At 38.0% G+C, this 25,825-nt stretch overlaps 1 protein-coding gene across 6 annotated transcripts in view; it reads right to left on the reverse strand.

Annotated features, from left to right (window-relative positions):
• Lrp1b (LDL receptor related protein 1B) overlaps positions 1 to 25,825 on the reverse strand; it is a 2,121,147-nt gene that overhangs the window by 1,044,484 nt on the left and 1,050,838 nt on the right. The gene's annotated exons all lie outside the window — the stretch shown is intronic.

Here is a 25,825-nt window from a genome sequence, read left to right on the forward strand (position 1 = left end):
ATGACTGCTGCCAGAATTCCCCGACACGATAGACTCTTCCCTCTGAAATTATAATGTGAAGAATACCAGCTTTCTGTATCTTGCCTTGGTCATGGTGCTTTATCTCACCTGTGTCACTAAAAGTTTGGCACTAGAGATAGCAAAGAAATAATCACTCTTCATTCACATATTAGGTCATGCCATATATTAAACTGTTAAATAAACTACTGTTTGCAGCTCTTAAAGCTCTGAACATAAATTCAAATATATTTGTTTGCACCCCAACTATCACAGTGTTGTTTCCCTATTAGTTTTATTCCCTTTAAATTAAAATACTCATTTGATTTAAAACCACCTCCCATGAGGCTATACCCATCTCATGAAATCCTTACATGTTCTTTTTTGAACCTTTTTCTCTTCTTCATTTTCACTATTCAAAGAGGGAGATAGGTTTTCACATATGTTCACATTTTAATTAATTATGGATGGATTAAAAAGCTTCTTTCATTAAGTACTGTAATGATAAGCAGTGGATTAACAGTCTTAGTATAGACTCCTGTTAGCATGTTACAGATTTATTTTTTAAAAGCTAGGTATCAATTTCCAGTTTGTGCAAAACCATTAAAGTTGAAAAGCAATAACTGATAGAGAGAATAGGAAATCGAAGTATTTGTGCTATAATAGTTCAAATGTAATGAAAAATAAACCAAGTCCATTTGAAATGCATGTGTCTTACTGAAAAGCATGTAATGAATAGAAATAACGAGAACATAGCCACATCTACATGAAGGTTGTCTGTATGTTAACATATACATGTGGACATTTTGAGAAGAGAGTGTATTGGGGACTGTTGTTTTGGAAGGAAAACAACATCCAAGGCAAAGGATTTTCTACATTTTCTCAGTTAGTCTGATTCATTTTCTGTCATTTTTTAGGTTTAAAAGTGGAGATTACTATTATTCATTTGAATAAGGGAAAGAACTTAGAAAACAAAAACAGCAGCTCTGCTGGTCGGGCTCAATGTTCCATCCGGTACCCTAACACTTGGCAATACAAGATTCCCCTTTTGTTCTCTTTGCTATAAACATGAACAGTGGCAAAATCAGAAGCCACAGGACAGCAAGAACTGGAGCATTTTCCCCTCCACATTTTCTGCTTTGAGGTAGCTTTTCTGAAATATATCTCGCACAGACACACAGACACAGATGTAAGTTCAGACACACAAGCACACTCACTGAAGCAGCTGTGTATGTTGATAGGCGAATGGAAGAAATCAGTTCATGTAGATGAGTTTCCAAAGAATTCAAAGGCTTTATTTTATAGGACAAAAGCATTCTGGATGGGAAACATCAACTACACTGACAAATGACTGTTATCTACAGGTGTAAAGGTTTAATACTTTTGATCTCCTCTGACCTACTCTGAAGCATTTGGTAAGATTTTGGTCAATAAAGAATATCTGTGCAGGTTTGTACTATGTTACCTAAGAAAACAAACTCTTCTCCATATTTTGAGTCTGTTCATTCCTATTCAATACACACACACACACACACACACACACACACACACACACACACACACACACACACATAATTTGCTACTAACCAACTCTGTCCTTTATATGTGTAAGAACTGGCTGTGTCCCTCGATCACTTGGCAATTAATAAATCCCATTCATGTTTCCATATTCTGAGAAAGTTCTGCAGCTACTACTATACAAACTACAACTAAATTTTTCATGCAAGCACATTTTACATTTCATATGAACAAGATAAACAAAGAAAGAACAGTATCTTCACCTTAAAATTTCATGTTGCATGTCTTGTGATTGGCAAGAACCTCAAGTTTCTTCAGTAATGGAAGTCTCCAGGCTTTTCTTCCTGCTCCTTAACATAATTAGTGGTGACCTTTGCCATGTAGCTGTGAAATATATTTATTTATGGCCCATATATTATGCAAATAACCTTTCTTCATTTCCAGATGCCTCTGACTCTGCTATACTTGCTGTTCTGTACAAGCCAGGGTACTTAAAAAGTACAGCAAATATTTATTTCTTAAGTCATTAAGCCATTCAGTGTTAGATATTTATAACATTATTCCAATAGTGGGATATACTAGTAAGGTATATTTAACACTCTATGGAAACCTGCAGCATGCTTATGAGCAGAATAGATGTGTCTATTCTGCAGTAACAATTTTAAATATCAAAACCCAGAATACTAGTTCAGTTCTCATTATGTCACTGCAGATTTGTGTGGTTTGAATATTGTTTGTGTTCACCAAGGATGAACTGTTATTCGAGACTTGGTCCCTGGGGTTTTCCTTCTGAGTGGTGATGCCTCCAAACTGATCTGGCTTTTCTCTAAGTGCATTAAAGTAAAATTGTGTCTTCATAGAAACTTTTAGTGAGAATGCCCTATTTCTCACCTTATACTTATGCATAAGCTACATATGCATGGGATTATAATCAAATGCATCATTAAAAGGGATTTGTGTAGTAGAGAAATGATAATATGACTGAATTTATTAATGAAATTAGATAACCAACACAATCACAGTCTCTTGTGTCCAGCCCCTCCTTCAATTATGTCCCATACAAAGCTACTTCAGGCTGTGGAGTGCAGCTTTGATCTTCTCACTCTGCCCTACTGTCCATTATGATGGACTGGTCTAGTTTCTTTTTGAAAAGCATTGTGAACACTTATGTGTTATTCTTGACATAAGGAGTCAAGAACCTGAAAACATCTACCTCAGGTCCCAACTCTTTGTATTCAACGAAGGTAATTAGAGGTCTATCTTCTAAGAATAGACTGGGAAACCAGTCTCTCCCTTTCTTTGCTCTTGTTTGAGATCTCACTTATACAGTGTCCTACCATGATGTGCACCCATTTGCTGCCCTAAACACCATACAAAAAAAAAATAACAAAAATTAGTACCTGATTGCCTGACCTTGCACATGAGCCTTCCTAACTGTGAGATAAATAAAACTCTTCCCAGAGTGTGCTTCATAGAGTGTTTCAGGACAGCAATGCGAAGCTGTCCAGTACATAGCCATTTAGAAGCTTAAAGAAATCGGTGCTTCGTTTAGCACAGGCCTTCACAATTACCAGCTAAGAACTGGAAATGTGCATAACTTATACTGGCCCTTAAAGTGTCTACCTGTCAGCAAGGCATGTAATCTGTTTATAGTTTACTAATCAAAGGACTTTGTATATGTATATTTAACCTAATAAAGATGGAGCAGGGCTTTTTGTTGTGAAAATTTTTAATCCCAATCCTGGCTTTCTATCCTGCCTCTGACCATTTAGTTCCTGGATAAAAGCCATACTGAAACTTCATGCTCATAATAACCCTTAAACAGCATCAGAGCTGGGCAGATATCAACCCTTTATACTACTAAAATCTATTTACTATCAATAACCCTGAGTTATTACTATGTTTCATCTGATCTGTGCTTAAATGGAATTGTCCAGCCCTCGGGGCCATGGTTTCTTAACTCCTAACCTATGGCAACTTTTTTTTTTTTTGTTCTCATATTTTTTTCTCTCTTGTGGTTCTCCTCCGACCCCCAGGCCCATAAACCCTAAAACCCTCTTTTTGCTCATCTCTTGGCTGTCAACATCTTAATTACCATTCAAAATGTCTTAGGGACAAGGTCACATTGCTTCATTTGTATATACTGGCAGACTCTTGTCACTGGAACAACTATGCATTGGGAGGCATATTTAGCATCACAAACAAAAGGCCAAACCTCAACAACTTTCTAACAAGGATAAATTTGGGTCATACACATAAATATCATATTGCTGTGACTTTTTATCCTTGGTCTTCAGCTTAGTCTTTAGCTCATATTGACAGAGCATGCAGTTTAAGCGTCTAAGCTTCAAACTACCTAATGACCACTGACAAGAAATAATAGGTTCCTTTTTGTCTCTTACCATTTTTAAGACCTAAACAAATACCTTGATCACACATTTTGGCTCCGTTTTCTGTTTTATAATATAATCACTTAAAGATTATAAATGACAAAGTTTCGACATTTGCTTGCATCTCTATAGTATTGAATGAGCATCAGTTCAGTGTCTTCTTCGCCCTTCTCCTAGAGATTGTTCTTACCCAGCTAGATTCACACACTTAGAAGCTCTGTACGCTATGCAATCTCTTTCTCTACACTTTGTTGTCACAATAAAATCAAGTTTCAGTTCTTGCTCAAACAAGTGTGAAGACAAACCAAACATGAGGAACAACATTTTCTTTTACCTTAGCAATCTGGCAAAAGGACACTTTAAAGCAGCACAAAGAGGGGAAAAAGTAATTTAATAAATGATAATTAGACATTTTCAGAATATAGTTCTGCCTCAGAGAAAGGCAACCATTGGTGACAGTCTGCTTAAATATGTGACACAGCAAAAGGAATCTAATTGGGTGACAATATATGTAAGTTACCCATTTCTTCCTAGTGCTTCATTATTTTAAGAAGAAGCATAGAAAATAGAGGGAAAAAAAATGAGTACTTCGGTAGACAAGCTAGTCAGTACCTGAGGAACATTCTTTAAGCCTTGGTTTTCTCATATTTAGAATAAAAATCACAAGATATTTCTGAATCTATAGTGAGAATGCTTGTAAAAGAGAGAGCAAGGGGCTTACCTGTAACAACTAGGCTTTCTCTATTCACCAACTAAATTATTAGTTTTAAAGGAGTATTTTCAGAAAAATGTAAAACCATAAGCGATGGGTAAGTGGAAATAACTATTCTGTCACTTCTTTCCATCAATAAGGCAGGAATATGAACAGGAACACTGAAGAGAAAAGTTGCTAGCCTCAAAAACAATTGATCATGCAAATGTATACCAGGCAGATGGGTGCAGCAGAGCCTTTTAGATAAGCCTGGCTCATGTAACTGATAAGGCAGCAATGTCCATATGCTTTGTTCTATTTTTCTTTTTTCTTTTTTGTTAATTGATTTTTCTTATTCCTTTTACATCTTGATCACAGTCTCCCCTTCTCCTCTCCTCCTAGTCCCACCCTCACAGATCCTTCTCTGATACTACCACTCACAAAATGGCTTTGACACAAAACCACATACACTAAACCCGATAGAAGAGAAAGTGGAGAAGAGCCTTGAATGCATTGGCACAAGATGCAACTTCCTGAACAGAAAGGCAACAGTTCAGGCTCTAAAATCAGTAATTAATAACTGAGACCTCATGAAACTGAAAAGGCTTCTAAAAGGATAAAAACACCATCAAGAGCACAAAATGGCAGCCTACAGAGGGGGAAAAGATCTATAGCAGCCCTCCATCTGATACAGTACTAATATCCAAAAAAAATATAGTAAGAACTCAAGAAATTAAACACAACTAAGCCACATAGTCCAATTAAAAAATGGGGTATGGAACTAAATGGAGAATTCTCAACAGTGGAATCTCTAACGGCCAACAAGCACTTAAAGAAAAGTTCAATGTCTTTAGTCATCAGGGAAATGCAAATCAGAACGACTCTGAGGTTATATCTTACACGCATCAGAATGTAAGAATAGATAAGATCAAAAACTCAAGTGACAGCTCATGCTGACAAGCATATGGAGCAGAGTTTTTCTTTTTCTAAAACTTAGAAATATAGTTTCATGAAGCCTAAGAAGCTCTAAATTGTTTGCCTCTAAGATAGATCACTGAGTTTACAGACATAAGCCACTAGACCGACCACATGGTGCTCAGGTGTGAATTCAGGGCTTAATGATGCTACACAAGAATTCTACCAACCTCACTTTTTAGATATCCCTACCAGATTTTACCCTAATGGAAACTCAATTTTCAACTCTTTTAGAAGTCACATTTTTCTAAAATGTTTTACCAGCTTCTGTGCTTATGGGAGACTCCAATACTGTTTTGCTTAGGAATGCAAAGCATGAGGTATGATCTCTGATTATTTTTCTAAGTGCTTGTGACATTTGGGCATTCATCATTTAAATTTAAGATATAGCTTCAGGTTGTCATCTGTGCCCAGAGCTAAAGCTGTCCTATAGCCCTCCAGACCCAAAACCTTCCCAGAGAAAGCTGGCCTCCTAGAGTGCTCTCACTATTAAGCCCACAGCTGAGACCTTACTTTTATTCCAATAACTGTCCAAAGAGGCACCCACCAGGAGAGCACAGGGCACAGAAACCATGGAGCAGCCTGGGACAGGATCTTTTCTGACTCCCATCTGCACCCAGAGGTAAGGCTGTCCCAAAGCTCTCCTTATACAAATTCTGCTCACAGAGAGCTGGTCTCCCAGGAGTGCTCTCAATCCTAAGATCACAGGCTCCCAAACCCACAGGTAAACAAGTAGAAGCCCTTAAAGAAGACACACAAAAATCCCTTAAAGAGTTACAGGAAAACACAAACCTAGAGCAAACCTAGGGATAAAAAGTATACATGAGAGCGAAAATTCACAACCTAAAGGGCAAATAAATAGAAAACAATATTAAAGAAGAAAATTTCCCTAACATAAAGAGATGCCCATGAACATACAAGAAGTCTGCACAACTCCAAATAGATTGGACCTGAAAAGATATTCTTCCCATCACATAATAGCCAAATTCACAAAACAAAAAACAAAACAAAACAATGCTAAAAGCAGTAAGGGAAAAAAGCCAAGTAACATATAAAGGCAGACCTATCAGAACTACACTAGACTTCTCAACAGAGACTATGAGAGCTAGAAGAGCCTGGACAGATGTCATATAGACCCTAAGAGAACACAAATTCCAGCCCAGGCTACTATATCTAGCAAAACACTCAATTACCATAGATGGAGAAACCAAGATATTCCATGATAAAACCAAATTTACACAATATCTTGCCACAAACCCAACCCTATAAAGGATAATAGATGAAAAACTCCACCACAAGCAAGGAAAAATATACCCTAGGGAAAAAAAAAGTAATCTTCATTCAACAAGTCCAAAATAAGATAACCACACAAACGTAATTGAATCTCTAACAAAATTAGCAGGAAACAACAATCACTATTCCTTAGTATCTCTTAACATCAATATAATCAATTCCCCAATAAAAAGATATAGACTAACAGACTGAATATATAAATAAGAGCCAGCATTTTGCTGCATAGAGGAAACACATCCAAGTGACAAAGACAGATACTACCTCAAAGTAAAAGGCTGGAATAAAATTTCCAAGCAAATAGTCCCAAGAAACAAGCTGGAGTAGCCATTCTAATATCAAGTAAACTCGACTTTCAACCAAAAGTTATCAAAAACGATAAGGAAGGATACTTCATACTCATTAAAGGAAAAATCTACCAAGATGAACTCTCAATCCTGAAAATCTCCACATTCATAAAAGAAACGTTACTAAAGTTCAAAGCATATGTTTCACCAAGCACAATAATAGTGGGAGACTTCAACACCCCACTCTCATCAAGGGACAGATCACGGAAACAGAAACTAAACAGAGACACAGTGAAACTAACAGAAGTTATAAACCAAATGGATTTAGCAGATATCTATACAATGTTTCATCCTAAAACGAAAGAATATACCTTCTTCTCAGGAGCTCCTGGTACCTTCTCCAAAATTGACCACAAAACAGGTCTCAACAGATACAAGAAGATTTAAATAATCCCATGCATCTTATCAGGTCACCATGGACTAAGGCTGGTCTTCAATAACAACAAAAATGACAGAAAGCCCACATACATATAGAAGGTGAACAATGCTCTACTCAATGAAACCTGGTCAAGGAAGAAATAATGAAAGAAATTAAAGACTCAGTGCTGTGAAGGCTAGTTTTCCCAGTGAAGAGGAATGCCAGAGCATTGGGGTAGGAGTGGGTGGGTGGGAGTGGGAGCATCTTCATGGAGCATGGGGAGGTAAGAGGGGGGATGGAAGAGGGGGAAAGGGGATAACATTTGAAATGTAAATACATAAAATATCCAATAAAAATAGAATTTAAAGTAAATTAAGGAACAACATACACACACTTATGGGATACAAAGAAAGCAGTGCTAAGAAGAAAACTCATAACTCTGGACAAAGAAACTGGACAGAGCATACATAGTAGCTTGACAGCACATCTGAAAGCCCTAAACAAAAAGAAGCATATACATCTAGGAAGATATAACTTTATGAATTGACAACACCTACCAATGCCCCTCCATTTTCAAGTATGATTCCTTTGTTATGTTCTACTTTGCAATGGTACCTGAAATTTCAAGTAAGAATCACACCCTAGTTCTTAGTTTTTAATCTTTCTTATCCATCATCACAATCTCTATGAATCTTTTATTTATTTCAAGCTTTCTGTACTGCTACTTCTTCTTTTTTTTTTTAATTAACTTGAGTATTTCTTATTTACATTTTGAGTGTTATTCCCTTTCCCGGTTTCTAAGCAAACATCCCCTCCTCCCTCCCCTTCCTTATAGGTGTTCCCCTCCCCATCCTCCCCCCTTGCCGCCCTCCCCCCAACAATCTAGTTCACTGGGGGGTTCAGTCTTAGCAGAATCCAGGGCTTCCCCTTCCACTGGTGCTCTTACTAGGATATTCATTGCTACCTATGAGGTCAGAGTCCAGGGTCAGTCCATGTATAGGCTTTGGGTAGTGGCTTAGTCCCTGGAAGCTCTGGTTGCTTGGCATTGTTGTACATATGGGGTCTTGAGCCCCTTCAAGCTCTTCCAGTTCTTTCTCTGATTCCTTCAACGGGGGTCCTATTCTCAATTCAGTGGTTTGCTGCTGGCATACGCCTCTGTGTTTGCTGTATTCTGGCTGTGTCTCTCAGGAGAGCTCTACATCCGGCTCCTGTCGGCCTGCACTTCTTTGCTTCATCCATCTTGTCTAATTGGATGGCTGTATATGCATGGGCCACATGTGGGGCAGGCTCTGAATGGGTGTTCCTTCTGTCTCTGTTTTAATCTTTGCCTCTCTATTCCCTGCCAAGGGTATTCTTGTTCCCATTTTAAAGAAGGAGTGAAGCATTCACATTTTGATCATCTGTCTTGAGTTTCATTTGTTCTAGGCATCTAGGGTAATTCAAGCATTTGGGCTAATAGCCACTTATCAATGAGTGCATACCATGTGTGTTTTTCTGTGATTGGGTTACCTCACTCAGGATGATATTTTCCAGTTCCGACCATTTGCCTACAAATTTCATAAAGTCATTGTTTTTGATAGCTGAGTAATATTCCATTGTGTAGATGTACCACATTTTCTGTATCCATTCCTCTGTTAGAGGGCATCTGGGTTCTTTCCAGCTTCTGGCTATTATAAATAAGGCTGCGATGAACATAGTGGAGCACGTGTCTTTTTTATATGTTGGGGCATCTTTTGGGTATATGCCCAAGAAACAAAGAATTCACAGCTGAGGAATGCCGAATGGCTGAGAAACACCTAAAGAAATGTTCAACATCTTTAGTCATAAGGGAAATGCAAATCAAAACAACCCTGAGATTTCACCTCAAACCAGTGAGAATGGCTAAGATCAAAAACTCGGGTGACAGCAGATGCTGGTGAGGATGCAAAGAAAGAGGAACACGCCTCCATTGTTGGTGGGATTGCAGACTGGTAAAACCATTCTGGAAATCAGTCTGGAGGTTCCTCAGAAAATTGGACATTGAACTGCCTGAGGATCCAGCTGCTACTTCTTGAAATAAAGACAAGTGATATTTTCCTGTACTGCAGTTGCTTTCTAACTAGTTTGCCTATCTCTTTTCTCTGCTCATCAGTCACAGAAAATACACATTATAAACCAAAGAAGTCTTCCAAAATTTTATGATACTACACCTTGTAAGAATAATAATGACAATACAAACTTTAAATAGTACTACAGAAGTATAACTCTTTTGTAGAAAGAATTTACAGGCTCAGGGTGGTATAGCAGTGGGCAAACCACAGGTTTGGGGACTAAGGTAAGCTCCACAGCGTACGTGCAAAGCAAGACACTGAGATGGGAGGTGGAGACAAGGAAAGCTCAAAGCTCACAGGCCAGTTTGCCTGGTTTGTACAGTGACAACCAGAACAAACTAGGTCATAGGCAAAAGTAACACCCGAACTCATCTTCTGACTTCCATTCATTCAACATGGCATGTTCACATCCATGTGCTTAACACACACCTATGTTTAAACATAGGAAGAAGCAAACTTGCATACATACACAAACACACACACACACACACACACACACACACACACACACACCACATGCTCCATACATACCACATATTCCACACATTCTATACTTAACACACACACAAAGATACACCACATATACACATGCATATACATACAGCACAGCAGAGCACACACATATGCACTCATGTTCCGAATGGATAAAAGCATTTAAGACTTGTATTAGAGATATAAAAACATCCTAGAATATCAAGGTCAAGCATATTGGGAACTACTATACTCCTAGTAACAGTGATAAAACAAATTGGCAAATTTTGATTAAAAACATTTTATTTCCTTTTTTGTGGTAAGTCATTGAAAAGCAAATATGTATTTAATGATAACTATTTAGAAAAATACCTATATTGATGATGAAAGTAAAGTTTCCACTAATAAAATTTTCACTATAACTAAAGCTTACCCTTTAAAATAACATGGCAATACTGCTTTACTATAAACTGCATTGTGCATTTACTTGCAGTTTTAAGTACAAGAACCCAAAAAATTCTATTTAAAAGATGAAGAAATACAATACCTAGGCTAAACAGAATTGAGAGGGATGCCTCAAGTCAAGACTAGGCAGGCAGAGTACCAGCTTTTAACCTCAGGTAAAGAATAGGCCAAGTTCATTTAAAAATACTTACTTTTCTGGACTTTAAATAGTTTTAAAGTTCTTGAGATGTAAAGTACATACTTTACTTTTAAAGTCAGAAGAATAAATCCTTATGTTTTTATACCTATGTGTTATGACCATTTGCTGGATTGTTGACAATGAATTTGCTAAACCAAATCTTGAAATTATACTGCCACAATTATTCATAAGATATAACTATTGTATTTACATTCACAAATATTTCCTAAGCAACTAACATTAATTTATTGATATCATATATCTATCCTCTAAATAGTGAAGATGTTATATTCTTAAAAATTTAGTGTGTATGGAATTGTAAAGCTCAAAGTGAGCCTTAACCATAGGGAGACACCCCCATCCTCCAAGTGAGACGCAAGAATGGAGTTCGATGCAAATGCCAGAGGTTTATTTTTCCAGTGCTTCAGCGCTGATCCTCATTCAGAATGCATCCCTCAATGGCTATAACAAGCAGTTTTTATACTTTTTAGGGATACAGTTTACACTTACTGACTAAGCATACTGACCTTTGAATCTATTGGCTAGCAAGCATATGACACGCATTCAAACTCTATCTGGGACCAGATGGTCGGGTGACAATCAGCCAGTACATCTGTGGTTTTTCAAGAAAGTTCCTGCTCCTCTGGAGAACTGTGTGTGGAGAACGGAACTTGGCCTATTCTTTACCTGAGGTTAAAAGCTGGTACTCTGCCTAGTCTTGACCTGAGGCAGTGGGTGTAAGGCTGTCGAAAGCCCCTGTTGTTGGTATTAGGAATTGCCTTGAGCAACACCATTTGGTCACTGCTGCCATGGCAATGGCCATACATTCCCAGTATTCCTTTGCTTCAATTTCCAACTCCACCTGGGAGTAGTTACTTCATATTCCAAATAAAAGGCAGACAGCTCCCCCTCCCCCTTCTCTTCTCTCTCTTCTCTTCTTTCTCTTGCCCCTTCCTCTTGTCTCATTCTCCCATTAAATCTCTCCACGTGAACAGTGTTGATGTTGGTTTTGTGTGCTTTATCAGGATGGTCATGGGTCGATATTTAACAATACCTAGGGTCCTTCCAAATTATCAAAAGTCAATGTTACAAACAAGATAAAGACAATGTTAGACCCTAGGACTTGGCAAAGGCTATGTGTATGTTTTATTAGGGTGCCCCCGTATATACAAAAGGACCTAATTTATATAATAATCAACTGGTTCAACAATTGCCAAATCCTGCTTGGCCATGTGTAAGGTACAGCATGATATGGTTTCCTGCACCTGGAACAGAAGCAGCAGGGTGTGGGCCTTCAGGAGTCAGACGGTTGCTTTGGGCATCCGGCTAATTTGTATAATAATGTATACAGTTTTATTCCACTCCTTTCAGGAAAGTCCTCTCCACCCTGATAGTGAGAGAGAGCTGTGGTCTGAGAGGAGAAGGTGTGGCAAATGTCTCAGCAAAATGGGAGAATGTTGTGACTTTCAGGACAGCCCTTAAGGCTATGGAAAAAACGCTGAAAACGTGAGTTTGAAAACATAATTTTTACAATATGTAAAATATAAGGATGTAGAACGAATTGCAGCCAGCCTGTGAGGAAGATACTAAAAGATTTAGGGAGTGGTGAGCACTAGACAAGATTCCACCTAGCTAAATTTGTTGCTGCCCTTTCCACTTACAAAGGCTAGATTCCTGAGGTCAAGGTCAGCCTGAGACAGAGGTAGTTTAGGTGCAGGCCCAGGCACTGTAGAAATGGTAATTTCAGACTGGAGTGCCACTCTGCTATCTTTTTGTCTGTGCTTCAGCTTGCTGTCCCTCTTTAAGAATCAAGGGCCTGGGATCCAGGGATGCTGATTCATGGGGTAATAAAAAGGGAACCTGGGATAATGACTGAACTGATATGTAAAATAAAAGACTGGTCTTTTTTTCTGCAATGCCAAGCTATCCAGAGACTTTTTAGGATACCGAGAAAAAAGCTGAGAAAAAGCTGTCTCAACACAGAGAGCAATCTGGAAAGTTGTCTTGAACAGAACACAGGCTGTCAGCTCCAACCCAGGATTTGACTTTGAGTTGTTTGTTTCAAAGGTCTCAAACACCACTTTTCACAGAACCCTTCTCCAAGCCGAGGCTGGTCCTTGGTAAATAATCATTAAATTTCTATCAAAACCCAGGAAGAATTTCAAATTGCTACACAGATAATAGAACTGTACAGAGAAACATAATCTATTATCAGTCCATGTATTCTAACCAGAGAAAAGGAAGAAACAGATTCAATTTCCTTCTACCTACATGGTCTTCTGTCTTCAAAATAAATCCCTAAACCAAGACTTTGGCAGAATGTAGAAGTAATTCAGAAGAGCCATGCTACAGAGAAAGAGTTCTTACAGTTCCACAAAGCCAGAATGAGGACAGAAAACCACAGGCAGACATGTAATTGGGGAATTTTCTCTTTTAAAAATTTAAAGTCAGCTGTGCGTGGTGGTGTAGACCTATTATTTCACCTGCTTGGAAGACTGCAGCAGGAGGATTGCAAAATCAAGGCCTATATGGACTACAGATTAAGTGCAATGCTTTCCTGAGCAACTTAGTGAGACCTGCTCTTAAAGCAAAAACTGTAGGAAAGGTTGGTTTTACAGTGAATGTAGTGTTTGTTCAGTATGAGAGGAGACCTAGGAAAAAACCCTCTTACCTTTCTCAAAATAAATGAAAGTCTAGATGTCAGCTGAAGGAACTATAGAATCTAAAAGCAAAACCACAGTAAGTAAATGTTCACTAAAGGAAAAAATGTCAAATTAATTATTTTGGGTAAAGTGTAAAATTACAAAATATTTGGCTTGGCTGAATAGCCCTCCCTCTGTCAGGCAGACCCCCGCTTTTATCATCAGTGTCCTCTAACCTCAATACATCTCTCACAAATAGAGAGTTATATTGCTAAACTTCATCAGATAGAATTTTATGTAACAGTCACTAAAAATTAAGTTGGTTTATGTCAACTACCATTTGCTTTTATATATATAAAATTAAAAGTCCATGAAACGATACCAACATTGTTCTTCCTGTTATAATTACAAAGCAAAAGAATATAACAGTTTATGCAATTTTATAAATGTATATATAAATGCGTAATAAAAACAGAATAACAATTCATGTGGTTGATAAGATAATTTATATTTACACTTTTCACATATAGTTATAGTTTCTAAATTTTCTCTAATATTTATATAATATCCACAGGAAAAGGAAATTCTGAAGCCAGCCTGATTTACAGCTGAGGAAACTATATCTAAGAGGGAATCAGAGTCTTATATAGCTATTGAGAAAGAAAAATATCATAATCTCTTTCTGATCTCCCTAATCATAAAAATATCAAATATATATATATACATATATATATATATATATATATATGCACATTATTGAGAACTAGGCTAGTCTGTGTTTGTTGAAAAAAGACATAGGTAAAGCTTAGGTGAGAACTGTATTAATAAATGTAAAAATGGAATTAGGCAACGGGGGTCAATATTCCATTTGTTCCATTCTTGTTGCTCTAACATGATTGTTTTACATGTGACTTCAACTGTTAGGTAGGATGTAAGAACATAAGCAATAGTTACCCCAAATCTCCAGAAAACCAAGCATTTATAATGCGGATATATTTTATTTATTTGTACTGGTCAAAGCATTGGTTCCAAATAACATGTCTTATTATATAATATTACAAACCTTTAAATGTGTTTAAGCATGCTTGGTTTTGTTCAGTGTATGAAACATTAAATATGCACATTTTGTAATCAAATTTAGATGGCCCTGCACTTTGAATATACTCATTAATGATTAAAATTGCATCAATTTTACTTTTCCTCTTTGTTTAAACTATATTCATCCTCTATGCTTGGAAGTATGGTTAAAATTGCCAGCTTTCACTTAATATCTGCCATTTACCTAGATACACCTTTAAGCACCTCCAACATATATCTCCTTTTATGCTCTTTATAAAGATTTGTAGCCTAGGCCAGCTTGGGACTCATGGTCCCCATGTCTTCATGTCATCGGCATGTGCACCAATGCAGCCAGCTTCTTTTATACTGTTTTTTTTCTTTCGCAGTTGAGAAATATCTGTCTGCTGTGAGATGGTTCACCTAATTTCTATCTTTGAGAATATTAGAATTCTAAATGACATGGGCACATGACTTACAGATTACAAAAAATTTAGCAGCCTAAACATGGGAGCACCATTTGATCCACCATAGCTTTCAAATTCACTCATATCTAGTTTCCACCCATGTTCTTTGAGAGATAGCTGAAGTTTTGACCAGTGTATTAGAGTAAAAGAAGAGCTTAATGAGTACTGAATGAGTAGAAATGTGTGAATGAATAAATAAAAGTAAAAACGCCCCTTTTATCTATTGATGGTACACAACTATTTACTCCCGTCAAACCAGCTATCGAAACTAGCATTTTTATGTATCCTCTTACCAAACAAAGCCTTGATTTAGCAACCTAAAAGCTTCACTTGTCTTATTAAAAACTTTCAACACAAGTATTGATATGTGTCTATGCCTGCTATGGCATCAGCTCAAGTAGTCATGGCAAATGTCAACATCTATAACAGGTTATATCTGAGGGTATCAAACTCTGTCCTTTTTAAACAATGCTTGCTGACTTCATACATTGGAGGTCCGAGAAATTCAATGATTCCCCCTAGTGAAATTTTAAGGATTACAGACCTGTAGTCTATTGACCCTCTACACCACAGGGAAGACATTCTGAATCCAAAACTCTGTACTTTCAGAGTTCACTTGGTCAGGCTGACTCTTTGGAGGGAAATAAAAACTGGTTCCAGGGAATATGCCAGATATCTGGAAGGTCTTCCAGTGGCAAAGCTAGCACCTGTCATAAGGCTTTAAAGAATAAACCCCTGACAAATTTAGCATGTGTGACCTAACTTTGCAAAGGAACTTCCAAACATGAGGAAGGCATGTGGTTGCCCAAACGGATTAGGGAATTCATGGAGGATTCACACATCAACTAGGAAAGAATGCATTTATACTCTACTGCAACCAGCTCTCTCCCCTAACTCCATCACTTTTATTTAATACCATTGCCAATTTATTTTCAACATACCTCTCTCTTGCCCTTGCCTCCCTAAACCTCTCCTTTATTCCTCCATTCACATTCTCTTTTGGTGGCCTTTGGTGAGATCTCTGCCTTTCAACTTCCTGAGAACTGGGGCTGTCCTAGATTATATGATCTCATTTCTTTGTCCTATTTTTACTCGACTCTTACTCCTAACTGTTACAACTCACTGTGTTCTTATTGCTTCCTCATTCTACTTCCTTTTCCCAATTCTGCTTTTATGTTTTCTGCTCATGCCATGCTATCTTAAAGAGTGCTATTGTATGAGCATTTCTTCTCTTCCTACGATGATTGGAATTGAAGAGGAATTTTCTATTGGCCTATTATTGCATGTTTGTATTGGGCCTAAACTTTGAGAGTGATTGGTTTTGTACATTTCTCTGTTTCTACAGGAGGACAGGGCTTGGTGTCTAAAACCTCAAACAACAGTCTAAAAAAGAAAAATAAGGCCTCAACTCTATAATTTCTTAAATATTACAAACACTTTTCCTGAAAGAATATGAGTAAAACAGAAAGACCAACAACAAAGAGGGCAGTGTCATGACTCATAGGGCAAGGACGCTTTCAACTAAACCTGATGGCCTATGTTTGATTCCCAGAACCATGGCAGAAGGATGGAACTGACTAAAGCAAGTTGTTCTCTGTCACAAAAGCACCATGGCATGTGTACCTACACATGTATACAGCATGTATATACAAAATGAATATAAAAAAGAAAATTGCAAAACAACGAATGAGCACAAGTGACTCCCATGCCTTTACTATTTTTAGATTGATTTATTTTATTTTATTTGTATGAGTGATTTTCTGCTGGTGTCCATCCTTGGTAGGGTTCAAATCGTAAAGGAGGTTATACAGAATAGCTGGAGATGGGGAAAGACTTAGACCAAGAAGTGCAGTTCACACACTCTGGTCCTGAGACAACTCAGACCACCTTTATTTGTAGACCTTTTTTTTTCACAGTTGAGAAAGTTTTACATGCATTTTCTCATTTTCTCACACACAATGTCTTTTAAGAACTTCCTACATTTAACAATAATGTACACACTGTATTTTTTCTCTTCTCCTCAGTCCCTGTGGCTTCTTGCTAACCCATGAACTCTATCAAGAAGGAGGAAACATAGCTTCATCAAGCTATTAATATCTAACCCAGCATATTTGTACATAACCAAGTAACTATGGGTGGTAGCAACTGCGATTAAAAGTACAGAGAGGTTAGAGCATACATACTGAGGAAATTCTGATATAGTTAAAGGAGCCTAGCATCTCTCCTTGTCTTAATCAGGAGATCTAGTGCCTCTAACAGCCACGGCTCTCAGCAAATGAGTAACCAGGGTCATTTTTTCATACTTCCTTGGCTCACCTCTAAACGTCCCCAGTAAGTCTGAGATCTAACTTTTTGATAATCAACTAACTGTTGTTTGGAACAGGTTGTCAGAGCTAAGTTCACATTAGAAGAGAACATGCAGACTTTAGCTGATATACCCAGTCCAGAGTCTTGCTTTGACTCAACTGCATCACCACTCCCACAATCCTTGGAGACAAAGTGAAATGAATAATAGTCTCAGCTTTCTTTTTCTGATTTTTAAAAAACTGCCATTGGCAAAGGCAAGTTGGCAAACACAAGGAAAAAGTGAATCAGGTGTTATTTGGGAAAGGCCAGGAGATTGGTATGAATATTCCACAGATCCTTGCCATGCAGGGACCCAATTCCTGAGGCCTTTCCAGAAGGAAAGACCTCTCAATTACGCTGTGTATCATTCTGAGCAGAGGCTTTGCTACCTCCAAATTTCCTTCATGGATATCTATGTGCAACATGTTTGTCTGGTGCTTAAAGAGGTTAGAAATGAGCATTGACTCTTCTAGAACTGGAGTTAATTAATAGTTATAAGAAACCATATGGGTTTTAGGAATCAAATCAGGTCCTCTGCAAGAATAATAAATGCTTTTAACTATTAAGGCAACTATTTAGTTCCAACTGTACCTATTTCATGAACTACAAGATGTGAACATAAGTCCCGATAAAATAATTGTGAGGGATTTTTATATTGAACTCTCACCAATAAACATGTCATTCTGACAAAAGAATAAACAGTAGCATCTGACCTAAATGATATTACATAGTAATGATGTAACAAACATCTGCAGAATATTTTGTGTGAATATTAAGGTGATTCTCTGCTTTAAATATGGTGTTGGAAATTATACTCAGGCTACTAACTTTCATGGCAAGGGTCTGTATTTGCTGAGTATCTTCTTGGTCCTTAAACACATATAAGCAAAGGCATTAGCTGCTTATCTTTTGCAATACTTTTTCAAGGATGCTTGAATAGCAAAGAGCTTGCGATGCTATGGATAATCTATGGATAATACCTGCCTCTGGAGCATAAGGAAGATTTGTATCTGAAAGAGAATAATATGATTTTGCTCAAGTCCAAATTTGTCAGGTTGCTAACTGTGGCTTCAAAAAGTTGGCGGTTTCCTAAACTCAGAGCTACTCAGCTGTGAACTGAATCTCTGTATCCATCATCTATCTACCTGTGGCCATGAATGAATGGTCCCTTGACTCTGGTGGTAAAGGATAGCAATGTGAACAAGATAAAATTGCTGAGATTGTGCTGTGATGAAACGAATTATTATACATCTAAGATTGCAATATGCTAACAAATTGGTTGCTTGAAAATAGCATGAAGTCTAAATTATGATGAAGGTTAAGTAACATTAGGCAGATTTATCGTGAAATCATAAAGTTCACTTCTGTCTTTAGGTACAGCATGACCTGCTGGGCAGCTTAGTAAGTATAAGATCTAGATAGCAACTCTTCTAGAATAAAGCCCCAGGGATTAAAACTGAATTCTAGATCAGATGCACATGCAATTGTTTCAAAAAACAAGTTAAATCTTTGGAATAAATCTATGCAAGGAAGTGAAAGTATCTGCAATGACAACTTATAGCTCTGAAAAAGTTGAAGACACCAGAAAACGCAAAACTCTTCATTCATATGGATGGGAAGAATTAGTAGTATGAGAATGCGGAACAGGATGACCAAGACATATTTTATAATAGAGGCTTGCTTCCAGTTTGACAGACTTTGTTCATTCTCTTCATGATAAGGAGCATGGACTCCTTCAGGCAGATGCTGCAGAAATAGATGAGAGCTACATCCTGATTGGTAGGTAGGCCGAAGTAAAGAGACAAGGATTGAAGTTTTCAAAGCCCACTTCTAGTGGCTTCCTCTGACAAAGGTATACCTTCTAATTCTTCTAATCCTTTCAAATAATGTTACTCTGACTAGCTGTGATTGATTTTATATGCTTACTCCAGAAAATGGCACTATTAGAAGGTGTGTGGTGTTGGAGTAGGTGTGTTACTATGGGCATGGGCTTTAAGACTGTCATCCTAGTTGCCTGGAAGGTAGTATTTGCTAGCAGCCTTCAGATGAAGATATAGAACTCTCAGCTCCTCCAGGACCACACATGCCCGAATACTGCCATGTTCCTACACTGATGATAATGGACTGAACCTCTGAACCTGTAAGCCAGCCCCAACTATATGTTGTCCTTATAAGAGTTGCATTGGTCATGGTGTCTGTTCACAGTAGTAAAACTTTAACTATGACATCAGGCAATATTTATTGAGTCTATGGGATCCATTCTTATCCAAATCATCACATTCTATCCTTTCTCCCTATAAGTTTATAGCCATGTTATAATACAAAATGCATGTCATTCAACTTCGAAGTCCCCACAGTCTTTCAGTGTCAAGACTGCTTAAAAGTCCAAAATCCAAAGGCTCTTCTGATATTCAAGGCATCTCTTAACTATAACCCCTGTAAAATGAAAATGAAAAAGCAGATCACATACTTCCAATGAAAAACAACAAAGAATATGCATTACTATTTTGAAGTTGAGGGAAGAGAGCATAGTGTGGAACTATAGAATGGAAGGCTGAAAACCAGCATAGTCAAATTTCTCTATATCCATGTCTGATATCAAAGCCCTCTTCAGATCTCTTAACTCCTTCCAGCTCTGTTGATTGTAACATACTTCTCTCTCTTGGGCTGGTTCCACCCCCGACAAGCAGCTCTTGTTGGCAGGTATCCCATGACTCTGGCATCTCTAACATCTTAAAATCTCCAACACAATCCAGACTTTACTTTTGTAGCTTTATGCAATGGCCTCTTTGAGCCTCCATGTAGGGACATGGCTGACACACATCTGGCATCAGCAGATTCCATTAGCCCTAAAGAGTGATTCCTCAACCTTTTCCTTGAATCTTTGACTCTAAGACTAGACAAACTGTAGGCTGCCAAGTCCTATAGCCTGATGTTGTTGGAACTTTGGCCCTTCCTTCAATATCATTTATATCAGCTTTCTTTTGTTGATTCTTTCCAGAATTATATATATATATATATATATATATATATATATATATATATATATACACATATATAAATTATATTGTATATATTGTATAATATATAAATTATATTGTGTATATATATGTATATATATATATATGTATATATATATATCCTTTTCACAAGCTGGAAGCTTAGCTGCCCAGAAGTCACCAATCCTTTATTCCCATTGACTTCAGTCTTTTCTTTAAACTTTTTCTGTCCTTGAGCTCTGGAGAGAAATAAATTTTCCCACACAGTTAAAAAAATTAAAACTTCAAAGCCAACCCCCACTGACACACTTCTTCCAATAAAGCCACACCTCTTCAAACAAGGACTTACTTCCTAATCCTTGTAAGCCTTTCAAAGGCTTCCACTTCTTAGTGACCAAGCATTCAATTATAGGATTCTATGGAAACGTTTGCCCCTAAACCACTACACTAGCCATCTGAAAACTTGATGTTAATCCCACCAAGATGCCTGTGCCATCCTTTATAGAAATACAAAAATTGAAAACAAAGCAACAACAAACTGTCTGAAAAGTCACATAAAAGCTCCAGGTATCCAAAGTAGTCCTGAATAAAATGCAAATATACAGATGCTAGAGGTATTGATATAAGGAATTCCATGTTATACTACAGAGCCATAGTAATACAGCAGTGTAGTCCTGGCGCAGGCGCGTAGGAGTATAATAGGGTACCTAGACACAATAGCACAACTACAGCAATGTGATTTTACAAAAAATGTAAATGGAGGAAAATAATCCTGGTTGCGTTTTATAAATATGATTTCTTCTCCTGTATGGCACCATTACAGAATAAAGATAATAAAGATATGATGGGAGATGGACACAGGAGTGGCGCTCCTTAATATTTTTGTGGAAGTGGGAAGCCAGTATCTTTTCTTGAAGGAAAGGTGATAGCATTGTTCCCTGAGGGGGGTAGAGAAGCAGGGGCACGGTCATTTGTCTTAAGAGATGTTATTAGAGTCTTGCTGCAGAGCAGAAACACCCAGTGTTGCTGTTAAATCTTTGCAGTGATGCTGGGCACGGAGAGGAGCAAATAGAATCATGCAGTTAATGTTGCTTCCCATACTCGGATCAAGATGGTGCTTTATCTTTGACCCAAGGGAATAGCATCTTTTGCCAAGATCTGAGAAACTCTGGCCTGTAAATGGGATAAAATCTTAGATTATTCACAGTAATTGACATAAACACAAATTACTAATGCAGGGGCAATTCAATTGTGTTGTAACACTCTAAACTGGAAATAAACTAGAACAAAAGAGCATATCTGGGTTCTTGGTGTTTTACAAACGGTGCTTTCTTACAGATTGTAAGTGAAGATAGCAAACACATACAAAATTGCATGGTGTCTCCCACCCTAGTCCCTCTTTCAATTCCAGTGACGTCTGTGGTGCACAGTAAAAGACGTCCACTTCCTCTCCATATTCTCACAGTCTTTCTTCAAACAAACTAAATCTTGTTCAGGGACCATGCACATAGTTTCCAGAAATTAACGCACCAAGTATAATAAACATGAGAGGATTAGAACTAGCCACGGTCAGCCCCTAGGCACTGGGGAAACAGATTTGAGAAGTATTATGTCTGCGTTTCAGAAAGTTCCATGGAGAACAGGGTCCAGTACACCATGATTGCCTCAATATGTGACTCTATTTGTCTTTTCTTCCTTCTGTTTCTCCTACTCTCACAGGTGTCTCTCAGGGGATGAGCACAATATTTTTAAATATAAGCAAGTCTCAAGTCCCTCTTTTGGGAACACCCATGCTTAAGATCAAGGACTCTTACTGATTTGTAACACATAAGCTGAGATTGGATATGTATGGACTTTTAAGTAGTTCCCAGTCATGACCCAGGAAGCTGGGATCTGGTAACTTGGCAATGGTAATGAGGGACTGAGGAAAGACAGACATGCAGACAAGCTGGGTGTGTGTAGGCTCTGAGCTCTTAAGGAGATGCAACAGTCTGGAAACTCAGAGTATTTAATTTACTCGTGTAAACTGAGAAGGTAAATGGATTTGATCCAGCTGAACAAGAATGCAGATTTTAGCAAAACACTGTAGGAGGCATGTATAGGGGAGTAGTGTCAGGTTGCAGTCATTCTGGACTGCCAAGCTGTGGTTAATAGCTTCTGCATACACTGTCAATATCCACACATGGACTGGGAAAGGCTTTGCCATTCCCATGGATCTAATGCGTTGATGTCCATGACATGATTGTTCTCACTCAAGATTTCATTGGCTTACCTCAGTTATACATAACTCAATGAACTAAAATTAATGATTAATATTATGAGGTATAATTGGAGTTGAGTTTTGAAATGAATTAAGGGCCTTATTATAATGGCATTTTATATTGTAAAACGGTTTTGCTGAGGGATCTTTTTTTTTTTTTTTATTAACTTGAGTATTTCTTATATACATTTTGAGTGTTATTCCCTTTCCCGGTTTCCGGGCAAACATCCCCCTAATCCCTCCCCCTCCCCTTCTTTATGGGTGTTCTCCTCCCCATCCTGCCCCCATTGCCAATCTCCCCCCAACAATCTAGTTCACTGGGGGTTCAGTCTTAGCAGGACCCAGGGCTTCCCCTTCCACTGGTGCTCTTACTAGGATATTCATTGCTACCTATGAGGTCAGAGTCCAGGGTCAGTCCATGTATAGTCTTTAGGTAGTGGCTTAGTCCCTGGAAGCTCTGGTTGCTTGGCATTGTTGTACCTATGGGGTCTCGAGCCCCTTCAAGCTCTTCCAGTTCTTTCTCTGATTCCTTCAATGGGGGTTCTATTCTCAGTTCAGTGGTTTGCTGCTGGCATTCGCCTCTGTGTTTGCTGTATTCTGGCTGTGTCTCTCAGGAGCGATCTACATCCGGCTCATGTCGGCCTGCACTTCTTTGCTTCAACTATCTTGTCTAATTGGGTGGCTGTATATGTATGGGTTACATGTGGGGCAGGCTCTGAATGGGTGTTCCTTCAGTCTCTGTTTTAATCTTTGCCTCTCTCTTCCCTGCCAAGGGTATTCTTATTCCCCTTTTAAAGAAGGAGTGAAGCATTCACATTTTGATCATCTGTCTTGAGTTTCATTTGTTCTAGGCATCTAGGGTAATTCAAGCATTTGGGCTAATAGCCACTTATCAATGAGTGCATACCATGTGTGTTTTTCTGTGATTGGGTTACCTCACTCAGGATGATATTTTCCAGTTCTGACCATTTGCCTACGAATTTCATAAAGTCATTGTTTTTGATAGCTGAGTAGTATTCCATTGTGTAGATGTACCACATTTTCTGTATCCATTCCTCTGTTGAAGGGCATCTGCATTCTTTCCAGCTTCTGGCTATTATAAATAAGGCTGCGATGAACATAGTGGAGCACGTGTCTTTTTTATATGTTGGGGCATCTTTTGGGTATATGCCCAAGAGAGGTATAGCTGGATCCTCAGGCAGTTCAATGTCCAATTTTCTGAGGAACCTCCAGACTGATTTCCAGAATGGTTGTACCAGTCTGCAATCCCACCAACAATGGAGGAGTGTTCCTCTTTCTCCACATCCTCGCCAGCATCTGCTGTCATCTGAGTTTTTGATCTTAGCCATTCTCACTGGTGTGAGGTGAAATCTCAGGGTTGTTTTGATTTGCATTTCCCTTATGACTAAAGATGTTGAACATTTCTTTAGGTGTTTCTCAGCCATTCGGCATTCCTCAGCTGTGAATTCTTTGTTTAGCTCTGAACCCCATTTTTAATAGGGTTATTTGTCTCCCTGAGGTCTAACTTCTTGAGTTCTTTGTATATTTTGGATATAAGGCCTCTATCTGTTGTAGGATTGGTAAAGATCTTTTCCCAATCTGTTGGTTGCCATTTTGTCCTAACCACAGTGTCCTTTGCCTTACAGAAGCTTTGCAGTTTTATGAGATCCCATTTGTCGATTCTTGATCTTAGAGCATAAGCTATTGGTGTTTTGTTCAGGAAATTTTTTCCAGTGCCCATGTGTTCCAGATGCTTCCCTAGTTTTTCTTCTATTAGTTTGAGTGTGTCTGGTTTGATGTGGAGGTCCTTGATCCCCTTGGACTTAAGCTTTGTACAGGGTGATAAGCATGAATCGATCTGCATTCTTCTACATGTTGACCTCCACTTGAACCAGCACCATTTGCTGAAAATGCTATCTTTTTTCCATTTGATGGTTTTGGCTCCTTTGTCAAAAATCAAGTGCCCATAGGTGTGTGGGTTCATTTCTGGGTCTTCAATTCTGTTCCATTGGTCTATCTGTCTGTCTCTGCACCAATACCATGCAGTTTTTATCACTATTGCTCTGTAATACTGCTTGAGTTCAGGGATAGTGATTCCCCCTGCAGTCCTTTTATTGTTGAGGATAGTTTTAGCTATCCTGGGTTTTTTGTTATTCCAGATGAATTTGCAAATTGTTCTGTCTAACTCTTTGAAGAATTGGATTGGTATTTTGATGGGGATTGCATTGAATCTGTAGATCGCTTTTGGTAAAATGGCCATTTTTACTATATTAATTGCTGAGGGATCATTTAGATAACCCCCCTTGGCTAATAATTTAGAAACAATGGATACTATACTATATTAAAAATACATAAGATTAAATATATCTTTTAAAGTATGGGCAAAGTCAGAATTGTAATCCTGGGTTTTATACTAATTAAAAAAGCATTCAGTGCCCACACTGTCTTTGGTTTATGTGGAAACTGGGCATTAGGCTTGGAGAATAGAGAAGCAGACCCGAAAAAGCATTAGCCTGCACTGTGTTCAGAAACGATGTGATTAAATTCTGGTTATTATGTGATTTGAAGGATATTTACTGGGAGTAAAAGAATCAATAATTGTTCTGGATAAAAAGGTGGGGAGGGGGTATAAATGAGAGTTACAGGAAGGAATCAAAGTGACAGAGTGAAGTTAAAGATTTGTCAGACCTACTGAATAGCTAAGACAAATGAGAAGCTGCGGTGCTCACTGTAATTACTGTCTGATATGAGATATGCCTGACTCAGTATTAAGCCCTTGTGGGCAATAGACATCAACTAATAATGGTGAAGAAGTTCCCCATTATTTATCTATACCCGTGAATGGTCATAAAAACATACCCTTAACTGATAGATAGCTAACATGCAAAGATAGCCTTTCTAAATAGCTAAACATTTTCATATCATACTCCATTTAATTTTTATGTCTTTCTAACAAGAATAAATAGCCCAATAATGTCTTTCCCATTTTACAAGGGCTAATCTAAATATCAGGTCAAGAGTTTTTCCCAAAGTTTCATAAAACAACTGGTAAGGTGCAAAATTAGATCAGAGCCAAATGTAAGCCATCTTCTATTTCATTTTCCTTTGGTCTACTCATTATAATTGTGTCCATTTAGGGGCTAGTTTTCATTTTCTCATCAGAGTAAACAGATTTTGTGAAATCAATATTCATGGAGGCAGTTTTAACCTCCAATTTATTACGGAAGAGAAATAAAACCTAGTGTTTACAGAATACAGAGTAGAAGGAATTAAAACTCCAGAAGG

Source organism: Rattus norvegicus, chromosome 3 (genome assembly GCF_036323735.1).
Source record: "Rattus norvegicus strain BN/NHsdMcwi chromosome 3, GRCr8, whole genome shotgun sequence".
Lineage (NCBI taxonomy): Eukaryota > Metazoa > Chordata > Mammalia > Rodentia > Muridae > Rattus > Rattus norvegicus.